The sequence below is a fragment of the Catharus ustulatus genome, chromosome 3 (genome assembly GCF_009819885.2).
Source record: "Catharus ustulatus isolate bCatUst1 chromosome 3, bCatUst1.pri.v2, whole genome shotgun sequence".
Taxonomy (NCBI): domain Eukaryota; kingdom Metazoa; phylum Chordata; class Aves; order Passeriformes; family Turdidae; genus Catharus; species Catharus ustulatus.
This window is the reverse complement of record NC_046223.1, coordinates 2,741,500-2,754,164: the sequence shown is the minus strand read 5'-3', so window position 1 is coordinate 2,754,164 and position 12,665 is coordinate 2,741,500.

Sequence of the window (12,665 nt, the reverse complement as noted above, 5' to 3'; positions counted from 1 at the left end):
GATCCCGGGGTACATTAAAGCAGGGGCTGGCATTTTCGACATCGCTCCTCTCGCGGCGTGTTCGAGCACTTTGCGGAGTTTGGAAACGCCGAGCACCCGCCCCTGGGCCCTAACTCGGGCAAGTTCAAAAACGTCCTCTGGGATTTAGGCAAGTTGTTGCTGTTTCTCCTCTCCTGGAGACCCGGGTGCTGCTGTTCAGAGGGGCTGGAAGGGCAGATCCCACCCTGGCCTTGCTCCGGCTCCCGAGGGCGAGGGGAGCAGAGGATGAGCACTCCTGGAAGGTGCAGGGATGGGGGAAGCCTCCCTGGCTTTTAAATGCTTTTTAGAAGCTCTTGGAAGTGTATTCCCAGCACTGGGAGGCAGTCAGGAGAGAGGGAGGAAGAGAGCAGAGCTCATTGCATGCGAGGAGCAGGGCAGGTGCAGGGAAATTATGCAGTTTTCCAGACTGGCTTATTCCCTTCTGTGTATTAAACATTATTTTAATATTCGAGTGACAATGTTTTATAATTAAGCCAAATGTAAGAGCTGGAGCACACTGGAGAGCTGGGCTCGGTGTGGGGAGGTGAGGAAGGTTCCCACCTTCTGCCCAGGATTAACCCCAGGCTGCAGCATCCTCTCTGGAAAGGACAGAGCCTGGCTCTGGAACTCCAACACGCCCGTGGTCGGGCAAGGAAAACCTTTAACTCATAAAGGTTGTAATGTTAATACAGAAGAAAAGCCTTTTAAAAAATTACATTAGTTCACAGACATCTATTGAACTCATGAGGGGAAATCTAGCCCCTGAGAGATAGAAACTAAAGAGCTGAGCCATAAACCAGTACGATAACATCCTTATTATAAGATGCAAATTAAGGGGCCCAATTCACTTTAAAAAAGCATTATGAGTATTTAATTTTTCTAGTGGGAATCTCTGTAAGTTGGCCTGTGTGTGGTTTTTTTGTGCTGTGTACTTAAAATAAAAAAGGAGAAAGGCCATGGAGGAGCTACTGCAGGCAGAGTTGAGGGTGCTGAGCACTGGTTTGGGTGTGGGAGGAAGGAGCTGGTGCTGATGGGGGGGCAGGAGAAGATGTGCTCACACTGGATTCAGATGGGGAGCCCGTGGTTAAAGCCAGTAGCATTTTGCAGTGGTGTAAAACAGGGTCAGGACCTGCCCTGGGTGTGTTTGTGGAGGGCAAGCACTGGGTTGCTGCCCCATCTGTGCTGTGTTTTGGATTTTCAGGATAACTTTCTCCCTGCCCTCAGTGTTGCACCTCCTTCTGTGCTGCCAGGATGTTGCCACCAGAGCTGCTGGTTGTAGAAAACACTCAGTGGCAAAGGGACCACGAGACTTTTGGGTGTTTTGCTTGTGGCACCTCTTCACAGTGGGAGTGATTTGAGGCTTAGCCATATCTGCTTCGTTTGGTTTTCCTGGCCATTTCTTGTTTCCTGGAGCTTTTTTAGGTTATTTTGTTTTTTCCCCCCCTCTGAAGTTGGAAGGTGGTGTAACTGCTGCCCTTGGCTCTGTCCTTGCTGTTTGTCACATGCTGGAGGTTAAAGTGTCGAGCCAGGAGAAGGGCTTGACATGCAAGGTGGGGACAGCTGGGACAAATAAAAAAAGAGAGCCTCCAAATAGCAGGCCTACTCTCCACCCAGCTTTAGAGTTGGAAGGTCAGGACTTGTTCAAAAAAGCAGAGAAAATGTGGTACCCTCACTTCATATCCCTAAAGGCAAAAGAGCTGGTTCAGCCTTCTGCAAACTGGAGCCATCCAGAGCCTGGAATTTTCTTTTCAACTGTAGAAAATAAACCCAAAAGCCCTGTCCTGGAAGATTGCTTTTCAGAGGGGCATTATCCTGCTCTCCTGTATAATGTGCAGAGGTCACAGGCTGAGCAAAACAGCGAGACCAGGTAAATACATTCATTTGAAACCCGGGGATTTTATTTATTTTGTGGCACTGTAGAGCATCTCTCCAATTCTGGGTGTGAAACTGGAATGGGATGGGGGCTCTGCAGCTTGACTTTGGGGTCAGGCCCTGTTCCCCCACCTCAGCTGCTACCTGGGGTTCAGGGCATGAAATCACCAGGTTTTTAATGTGCTGGGGAAAAAAACCCTGGTCTCCAGCTGGTCCCCAATGGCTGAGCTTGGACAGGGTCTCTGCTGTGCTTTGAAACTTGTTTCTCATCCTAAGGCTGCCTCCTTACCCTCTTCCTGACAATCAAACACTTCTTTCCAAACCACTGTTTGCAAGGAATATCTCTGCTTTTTAAAGCAGCACTGGTGCCCCCAGCCAGCAAAGGCCATGAAGTTGTGCTGGGTAATGCTCGTCTCAGGCACTGGGCTGGCTGGGCCCTGAGTAAAAGACTCCTTGCTTTGAGGGAATTTTTATTTAAAAAAGAAAATGAATCCTGTGTACCTTTTTACTTTGTTTAAGAGCCATAAATTCAGCAGCTAACAGGGCTAGTGGTCCATCTGGGCAGCAGCATGGGGCCATAGGTTAGTTAGCCTGGGAATATTTATGGGGCTTTGCTGGCCAGGCACACCGAGGGGGCTCAGCACTTGTTGCACAGAGTATTAAACACCCATTGAAACCCTGCTCAAAAAAACAACAACAGATCAAGCTTTTCTGATGGAGCAGGGCACACCATGATCCACAGATCAATAAAATGAAGTGTTTTTAGTGGTGTTTCCCCCCACCTCCTCCTGAATCTGCACAGGAGCATCGTGTGGCCAGAAAATCACCTGGCTGCGGAGCGATGAGACTTTCACTTGTCATTTCCAAAGTGAGCTTTGCGGGAAGCTGAAGGACAAATACCACAACAACATGTGATAACTTTCCACATCACTTCCAGCTCGCCTTGCACCCCCCTAAACCTCCCCTTCCCGTCCATTTAGGAGCAGGAGCCTCATAAATCCTTCGGAGCTGGCTGCTTTATCGGGTGGCCCAGGCTGTCCCGGCGTGGGGGACGGGGTGAACATCTGCACAGGGGAAATCCTGCGGCTCCTGCAGGGAAGGCAGTTGTGGTCACACAGCCCCAGAGCTGTGAAATGGGGAAGGATGTCCTTCCTTGCGGTTGGCAATTGCGGGGTGGAGAGGAACAGCGTTTCTGCATCCCGGGGTGGCTGCCCGGCAGATAAGGGGCGATGTGTTGGAAAGCAGAGCTGGGGAGTGAGTTGGGAAAATGATTGTAAAATATTAAATGCAGGTCTGTGCCCGTGTGTGGCTCCAGCCGTCCTCGGGAAGAGCGTTTCATATCATACAGCACCTTGCTGTATTAAAAAAAATAAAAATAAAAACAACCCAAAACCCCGGTGTCCCTTTGTGCTTCATCCCTGGAAAGCCTTTAGCTTTTGGGAGCAGGTGATGTGTTTGAGTCTCACAACCCTCCTCTTTTCATGCATCCCTATATTCCTCTACTTTAAAGGAAGAAAATGAACGCCTCTCTGACTTGCACCGAGCTGGATTCAAAGGAGGAAGCCTCAAAATCAGCGAGCAGCCTCCAAAATCAGCGGGAATCCTGCAAATGCTTGCTGCTACTATTTTTTAAAATGTCAACATTGCTTCGTGCACTGCAGTGAGAAGGTGGAGGTGAGTCCTCCTTGGCCAGGATGGGGATGATCTCTGCCCATGGCTCAGGCTGGGATGTGCCTCCCCTCCCTCCTGGAGCCCCCTTCTCCCCGCACTGCTCGGCAGGTTTCGGCACGACTCCCCGGAGCCAGGGACAAGGTGGGGTGTTTTCTTCCAGGTCAGGATTTAGGTGGATTGGCAAAGGGCTGTGGGAATGCTTTTAAGGTGTCGTGTTGCACGTTTGGAGTTTTTATCTGTTTTGTTTTGCTGCAAGCAGTGTCAAGCTCTCCTGCCCTGCCTTTGCCCGACGGATGAGCACAGAAGAATTTGGGCTGCTGGAGTTTTTCCATCATCTGCATCCCACCCTGGTCCTCTGCATCCCACCCTGGTCCTCTGCATCCCACCCTGGTCCTCTGCTCAGCATTCTCCCTCTTCTTCTCCCCATCCACCCCACAAAACCACTCTCCAAGGAGGTCACTTTGCCCCCAATGCACCCCCATGCCCTCCCTCCTCACGGGGTACATGAGGGATGGGAATCAACTCACACTTTAAGTATTAAAAACACTGGAATGAGAGTTTGTAACACACAGAGAAATCCTTCAAGAATTGGAGTCCAGGGTTTGTGGAGAGATAAATAATAAGATGCACACACTGTACCTCTTGAATGGCAAGAGTTTTTTAGTGTCTTTATTTTTTACACCTCTTTCTTTTCCTCTGACACATCCGAATCATCTCATCCCTTCCTTAGTATTGACATAAAAATGCAGCTGAGAAAACACTGAAGCTGTTTCAACAACTGCTGTGCTAAGAAGTAAAGTAAACCAGAAAGTAGTTACTACACTTAAAGAGCTTCCTCTTTAAATCAGCTTTGGAGGGAGGGAGAAGTGAGAGTCCTTGGTAATTGGATTCTCTCCCTCATCCTAATGGCATTAACAATAAGTCAGCTCCAAAGATCTGTTTCTCTTTAAGTTTTCTTGAATTTAGCCTTTGTCTGAGAATCTTGGAACAGCAGAGGTGCAGTAAATATGATTAACCTGTGGTTAATGACAGGGCTATTTTGGCTGTGCCGTGGTGAACCATTGGGCTCTGGGAAAGCAGCCCCTGCCAAATCCAAGGAGTGGAGCAGCCAGCGTGGTGAGCTGCTCCCTACTGACCAACATGGTTTAAGGCTTTATCCTAAGGGATAATTTGGCAGTTTGGTGGAACAAAACCCTACTTCTTCCTCAGCATGGCTTTTCCCACCCCCATCTCTTTCCAGTGTTGATAGAAGGCCATGGAGTTTTAGTTCGGCAATGCCTCTTTTAACACCTTCTGTAATTTCAGAGTCTCAAATTCCTTTAAACTCTGATTAAAGCAGATGTACATTGTGTATTTTCATTTTTAGAAGAAGAGAGGATGTTTAGTTAATACATAATTAGGTGCTGGGTCCTTGGGCTGCACAGAGGCATGGAGAGAAACCCACGGGCAGGGAGGATGAAGAAAATCCTCCCACACCAATGGGGGATGTCCCCTTTCCCTTAACTGAGGCCAGGACAGGTGTTGTTCCATTAGAGGTGAGAACTGAGGGCTTCCACCATTTTGGAAGGTGGAAATTCCTTTCCAAATTTTGTGCTGTTGAAAGCTGGTGGTTGCACAAGAGGCAGGCTGTGCTTCACCTCAGGACTTCTGTGAGCTCCTGACACATCACAGCTCCCTTTTTATGAAGCAAAAAACCAGTGCTGATGGCTCAAAAAATTAATTATTGGGGATATCTGTAAATTCTGGATTGAAGCAGTCTGTCCTCCCTACTGCTTAACTGAAGTTAAGCTCTGCAAAGCTTTTCTGCAAGAATTTCTACTGGATATGAAGACAAGGATGGAGGCTCTGAAATTGCAGTGACCTTCAGCAGGAAAAAGAGGGCTCACGTCCCCAGTAATTTCACGATTATAAGCTGCACCATTTTGACTAAAATTTTGGTCCAAACCCAAAGTGCGGCTTATAATCAGGTGCGGTTTATAAGTGGACAAAGAAGGAAAAGTTGCTGTTTTAGTTTGGAGGATAGGTGTCTGCTGAGAAAGGCAGGAGCTTCTCTTTGATATGGAGAATGTAAACCCCCTCCCTCCAAATGATTATAATTTGGAAACCAAGGGGCTTTCAGGCAAAGATATGGGAAACAGGAATAACAGTTCTTTTCTAGGGAAATTAAAATAGAAATACAGTACTACAAAGAAACAAACCCCAAACCCTGACAAAGTCAGAGTACAACCTGACACCCCGTCAGGCAGGGTGTTGGCAGCAGTCCCATCCCATGGTGGCTGCATCCTCCTGCAGTGACAGATGTGGCTCAGTTGGAGCAGTGCTCCTGGACAAGGTGCAGTTTCCCTCCGGAGCTCCAGTGGTGATGTGGAGAAATCCGGTTTTCCTCTGGAGTCCAGTGGAGAAAGGGGCTCCCTTAGTCTCCCAAAACCTCTGTTTTTATGTGGTAAGAAATGTTGGGCTTTTCCCCCTGGCTGGAGCAACTTCCAACGGGATGAAGTAATTTTATCAGTCCCACAGTGGTACTCAATGGGCCATTAGCTCGCTGGAGGAAGGATGGGTTGTGAAAAGATAAAGAACAATGCCCTGCCTGGTTTCAATGGATGGCCCATTAGCAGAATATCTCCCGTGGTGATAAGGATCACTGCCCCCACCCTCAACAGATGGTGATAGAACAGATACCTTTTATCACACTCTGTATTGTAACCCAAGACAGTTGCCGATACCCGGACATGCGGCTTATAATCGTGAAATTACTGTACTCCTGGGTGATACTAACTAGAAAATTTGTGGGAAAGGGACACTGCAGCATCAGGAAAACATCAGCGAGGCTGAAGCTGCTCAGTGATGGGGGCTGAGCCAACACTTGCTGGGATTTCACTGTGAAGTGGATGTGAGGGCAGAGCTGGCTGCAGGCCACAGGGATGGAGACAACTCCAGGGATGAGCCAGGAGCAGCTAAGAAATGGGGACACAGAGGATGGGAGAGACAAGGTCACACCTTTAGCATTCAGCCACCTGTCCCGTTCCCCAGGGCTGTTAATGACCCAGCTCTGCCCCATCCCTAATCACCCACTGATTGCCCTCAGGTGTGGCACTGCCCTTCCCCAGGTGTTTCTCCTTAGGCTGATTAGGAGCCCCTCACAAAAGCGGGGCCAGCAACGAATTTGGGGCTTTTGTGGAGCTGTGTGGGCAGTGTCCTTATGGTCCCTGCTTTGGGTGAGCAGTGTCCTTGCCGTGTTCCCTGCCTGAGAGGTGCAGCCTATCTTTGTTTGGCTCAGAAAGGGACATTTTTGGGCTCAAAGTGCCCCTGGGACTGTGCGAGGTTGGTGCTTGGAAGTGCCAGCGAACAGTGGATCCAGCGAGCTCTGGGTGTGGGGAAGAAAAGCTGTGCTGCTTTGGGAGAAAGGAGAGGATGGAGACTTTGCTGAGGTGCTTCCAGCTGGATTTTCTTCGTGTGCTGTGCTGAGGCCTCAATGTCCAGGACACCCCAGTGTGGATTTCTCCAGGACATTCACCAAGCGCTGCTCTCCATGGGGCAGGTGAGTGGTTCCTGTACTTGCTGCTCTTTAAAGCACTCTTGTCTCTAAGGTTCCAGCTCTTTGCTGATAGCTGTTATCTCTGGAGGATCTCCCTGTGCCTGCAATAGCTGCTCTGTCACAGTCCTTCTCCCACGTTTGCTGGAGGGGAGAGCTCCGTGTGGGATATGCATTAGGTTTTTGGAAAGCCTCTCTGCTCAGCTGGGCAAGGGAAATGCTTTGGGTGTGAGGAGTGTGCAGAGTTGTGCAGTGCTGCTCTAGAGCTGCAGGAATGCTCTGGGCTGGGCTGTTCATTGTGAGACTGTTGCTCTGTTTTTCTGGGCAGAAATATGGTTTTTTTTTTTCTTATACCTAAAATTCCTGGTTTTGGGAAAGGCTGTGCTTCAATGCTGCAATGGGCAGAACATTTTAAGGTTTTTTTTAAGTTTGACAGTTATTAGTGGTTACTAAGTGTTAGTAAACTGAAAAAAAAGGCTAAACCATATTGCTTGGAGACATCAGTGTCTCTTCTAAGTGCTGAGAGGGAGGGAACGCTCAGCCTCTCTGATGTGCAGCCTTGTGCCATGCCTGGTGTTTCCCTCACTGGTGAGTCAGGAATGACACCAGGGGTTGATTCCTCTTTGCCTTGGGGAAGTTGCAGAAGCAAATGTGGTGGCTGGAGACCAGGCTGTGTTAAATTGCTGGACTTTGCTGTTGAAATGGCCTCCCTGCACAGTTCTGCACATGGCAGGATGGGGCAGGAGGATTTGGAGCTGGGGGTGCCTGCAGCTGGTGCTGCCTGTGACTGTGGTGCATTAAAGAAAATGCAGGAGATATTGGTCCTGTTATTCCCTTCACAGCCCTTCCCCCTGGACTAGTCTTGGCTCTGATGAGAACACTCAGCTCAGGGAACATTTTGTCATCTGTTTTCCTCCTCACAGAAGTGCTGGGAAAGCTTTTCCAGGGGCATACCTGGGGTCTGTGTGGTGCAGAGCTCAACCCAGGTCTCTTGGGACACGAGGATCTGTTTCCAGCCCATGGCTCTCCCTGTGCTTTGGTAGGATTGTATCACCTCATACCTGAGGACACCACAGTCCTGTTCCATCTACCTCACAAAACACCCTCCTCCCCTCTGAAAACCCCAGTAAAGGTCAGCTTTATGCGTTTCTTGGCAAACCCACACCACAACTGGCTGGACTGGTTTGAAAATGCCTGGTGGCAGCTGTGGCCTCGTGCAAGCTTGTTTGAGGACTGCCTCTGCCTGGGAATGAGTCACTGCCCAGGCCAGCGTGGCTGTGCACTCCTAGGTGTCCATCCTGCTATCCAGGGACACCCTGGATTCAGCCATAGTGTCTGTGCCCTGTTTTGTGTCCATCCTGCTATCCAGGGACAACCTGGATTTATCCATCATCCTGCTGTGGTCGGTAGCAACTCCAGGTGAAGTTGGTGATGATACATTGGAGGAATTTGAGGGAATTTGGCTACTCCTGCTTCTGCCCTTCCATCTGTGGCTTTCTGAGTGACACCAGCAGCCAGGATGGCAAGAGAGAGGCTTATCCATTAAAACATCATCCTTGACTCCTGCGGACCCGGAGCCGCACTCATCAGTTCTTGTTTGAGCGATTAAGGACTGTGCCATTAGTCTGCTGCTTAATGAATATTGAAATGCTGTCTGGAAATGAAAAGGCATCTCTTTTTCTGCAGCACAAACAAAGCAGGGATGTTTTCCACTTAGAGGGATGGTCCCTAAGTGTTGGGTGTCACTCCTCTCTGGAGCTGCAGCGATGCCCTCATCTTTGAGCTGGAGGGAGAAGTGGGAATCTTGTGGCTGGTAATAGCCAGGCCATTATTTTAAGGATACAAATGTTTAATGTACAATAACGAGTCACGTAATGAATGTCCAAATGAGTGATGTTTTCTTCAGTTTTACATTCCCAGAGGCACAGAAAGTATTGGTCACTTTGACATGGGAAGCAGTTAGGCAATTACACTGGTGTGCTCTGAAAAGAGGGGGTTTTATTTCATAACCATTTCATAACAAAAAACTTGAGGAAAGGCCCAGAACACTCTGTGCTTCCTGGTTGCTCCTTTCAATTCTATTTGCCACTGCTCCAGGTTAAAAATGGATTTTAGGGGTGGGTTTTGGGGCTGCCAAGCTAGTTTTGGATTTTTTGGAAGTGAGGAGCAGGGAAGGAGAGCACGAAAGCATTTCTAAAGGGTTTCTTCTTCCCATAGGAAGACAAATGAGAATTAATTAGGCCTGGATATCCTTTGTAACAAGGGGTGGTGGTGGGACCAGGAGCACCCACTAAAGCTGGGCTTGCTCCAGGTGGGAAATGTGCTCTGGCTTGCCATGTGCTCATGGATGTGCAGGGTTGGGTGCTGGTCTGCTCTGACCCCACTGCTGTGCTGCCAAAACTCTGTGGCTTCAAGGGGTTTGCCCAGAAGCTTTCAGTACCCTCTTTTTTATTTTTCTTTTTGTCTTTTTTAAAGCTTTGTCATAAGTGAGTTAATGAGAGAAGTTTTACGAAACATTTTGAGACTTAGGACTCATTTTCTTTCCCTACTGAAATTTTGGGGAAAGCAGTACCCTTGTCATTTTAGCTGGGCAGCACCACCTAAATATTTGTCATGGTTCAGAAAACAATGAAACCTGGGTGATTTCAGTGATGCTGGAAAATCAGTGTCATGTATGCCATGTGTGGGGGAGGTATCAAATGTTGCCTTAGAAAGCAAAGTTTTAGTGTTCAGAATAAAAAAACCCAAACTTCCAGGTTTTAACTATTTTACTGAAGGCTAAAACGAATTCCTATGTATATTTTATAAGAATATTTGCTTTGTGTTTAGCCCAGCACTAAGGATACTTTTTTCTTAATAAGCTCGCACCAGAACTGCCGTAACCATAGCCCGAAGGACGTGTTTTGTGAAGATGAAAAATGAATGTGTTATTAGGCTAAAATGAAGGTATTATTAGGTTAAAATGAATGTGTTATCAGCCTATCAATAGCTGATCAATGCTGACCAGCACTGGCCCACCGTGCTGGCAGGAGGGCTGCCCTGCCTGAGCAGTGCTGGGACTTCATCCCTAACATGGAGCTTTCCACCACGGGGCCGACAAAATGCCTCTGTGACAGCCAAGCCATTAATTACCATCATCTGAGCCTAATTCATTCATCCCTTTCCCTCTCATGCAGAGGGACAGGGAGGGCTGAGGGCACTTGGGGAAACATAGGCATGATTCCATGTTCGTTATGCGGCGAGCGCTGCCTGCGACTGTGTTGGTTGCAGTGGCTTTAATTGAATTGGCTTGCCAATAAAGCTGTTGTCATTCAGTAAGTGAATTTGTTGTACTACTCACACCACAGCTGCTGCATACAACCAGGCGTTTCCTGAAGGCAAGCCAACCTTGTGCTACCCTGGCTGGAGGGTTTTTCTTTCTGCCTTTCCCCCAAAACTCATCCTTATCGTGCTGTGAAATGTCCTTTAGGTGCTGTTTCCCACCTGGGAGCAACCTGCCTGGTTTTTTGCACCCAAAAAAGGATGGCTGTGAGTGGGGTGCTGGTTATCCAGCAGGGTCTGGGGCTGGCTGGTCAGACCATGTGTTTTTCCAATTAACAGGCTCTGACCTCCCTTACCCTGGGCTGGTGCTGATAGAGCATCATTGTTCCTTGCAGGAAAAGTAAATACAGAATATGACAGACAATATATTTTGTTAGTCAGGAGCTTAGAGTCCCATTAAGAAGTCTGGCAATATTGATAAAATAAAGCAACATTAGGAGAGGCATTTATTATGGGGCATGTAGGCTGTTGGGCCAAAAAATACTCCAACTTTCTGCAGTTTATAAAACATGAGGGAAGGAGAGGGGGTGGACTGCTTGATTTATGGCGGCTGTAAGTGATACTGAGATGAAGTAAAACATCCAGAGGTCTGAGAAAGTGTTACTTTTGTGTTTTAATGCATGGTGTGAGTGTGCACACAGAGGTCCAGGAGGCAGCTCAGGGGTGGTTGAGGACCAGCACTCCCTTCCCTGCTGGGTCAGAGCAAAACCCCTTATTTTTTTCACCCCTCAAAAAGATGTGGCTGGATCCCAACTCCATTGGTGATGAATTACTTTTCTTGGTTCTGTGCTGGGGGAATTGTCCCAAGAGACAAGATTTCTTCAGAGATTTTTTTTTTATTTTTTCTTTTTTAATAACCTCATAAAACTTCACATTGAAATCCAAATTAATTCTTTCAGACTTATGCTTATTGTAGACTGTTTTTAATGCATCAAAATGTGGATGGATCAGGTTTTCCAAGCCCTCTGCTGAAACTGGATCATGCTCACCTGTATGCAGGAGCTGAAATAATATTTTGAGTGTTGATTTCACTTGAGGTAAATCCTAAATTTGAAGAGAAGCTGGATAGTGATGGTGAAACTTAGTGTACATGAATGACTTTTCCTAGAGAACTGACAAAACCCCTAAATTTTGCCCCTTATAAGCCCATGTTATTTGAATTGTAACTCATGAAGCAAAGCCTAAAAATTGCTTTATAATGGTAAAACTTTCAGTACCAATGGAGGCAGCCAGTAATGGGGACCTGCTGCCTTCAGTGCTGCTTGTGCAAATCCATGGAAGTGGTTTTGGCAAAGGCTGTGGTGCATTTTTCCAGCCCAGGAAAATTCACTTTTCCTGGTGCATCGGGAATAAAGATGTATCAAACATAAAGCTTGAGGAGCTTCAAGCAGCAAGCCTGCCTTGTCTTTGTGGGGCATCAACTCCAGGAGTAGAAACATGCTGGGAAATGTCCCACCGAGCCTGTGAGATCATGGCCTCCTTCCCCCTCACTGTTTCTTGGGATTTTCCCTAGAAATCAAGATGCTGACCTACAATTCTAGGAAATAACTGTGTGGTCAACTCAGAACCATCAGCCAAAATGTCTGGAGTTAGGGAGCACGTCCAGACTCATGGGGTGGTGAGGGTGAATCAGAGGGTAAAGCCTGGGATTTCAGGGCAGGAATCCACAGCAGCCACCCCCCCTGATGATTTAGGGTGGTGCTGGGTGTCCAGCAGGTCTGCCTGGCAAATTTTCCTGCTGCACCAAACCTTGTGAATTTGGGTGTTGGTGGCATGGCCCGGCCCCTTCCTGGGGCCAAGAGGGTGGGGAAATCTTAGTGGGGAACCTAAAGCTGTGGTTTGGGTTGCTCCAAGTAACCCAGTTTGCTGTGAACACTCTGCTTGGAGCAGTAATGCTCCCTAAGTGGCTGTGTCAGTCAATTACAGACTTAGGGTGGCCAACAACCTCTGGTGCCATCGTCTCTTCCCACCACTCCCCAAATCTCTGCCAGAGAGGACAAGCCCAGTGGCAGCCAAGCACACATCAGCCTCAGGGTGTCATGGCAAGGAGCCAAGACAAAACCTCTGGATAACTTCATCTTTTCCTTTTCTTGGGTATAATATTAATATATGTGGAATGCAACTGTGCTGCTATTAAAAAAAAAAAAAGACCAAACTGACAAGGGCTTTTGTTTGTCTGTGTCCCCCATGCTATTAGAAATAAATTTTCATTAGTAAGAGCCACGCGGCTCTCAATTAGTAGCTAATCAAG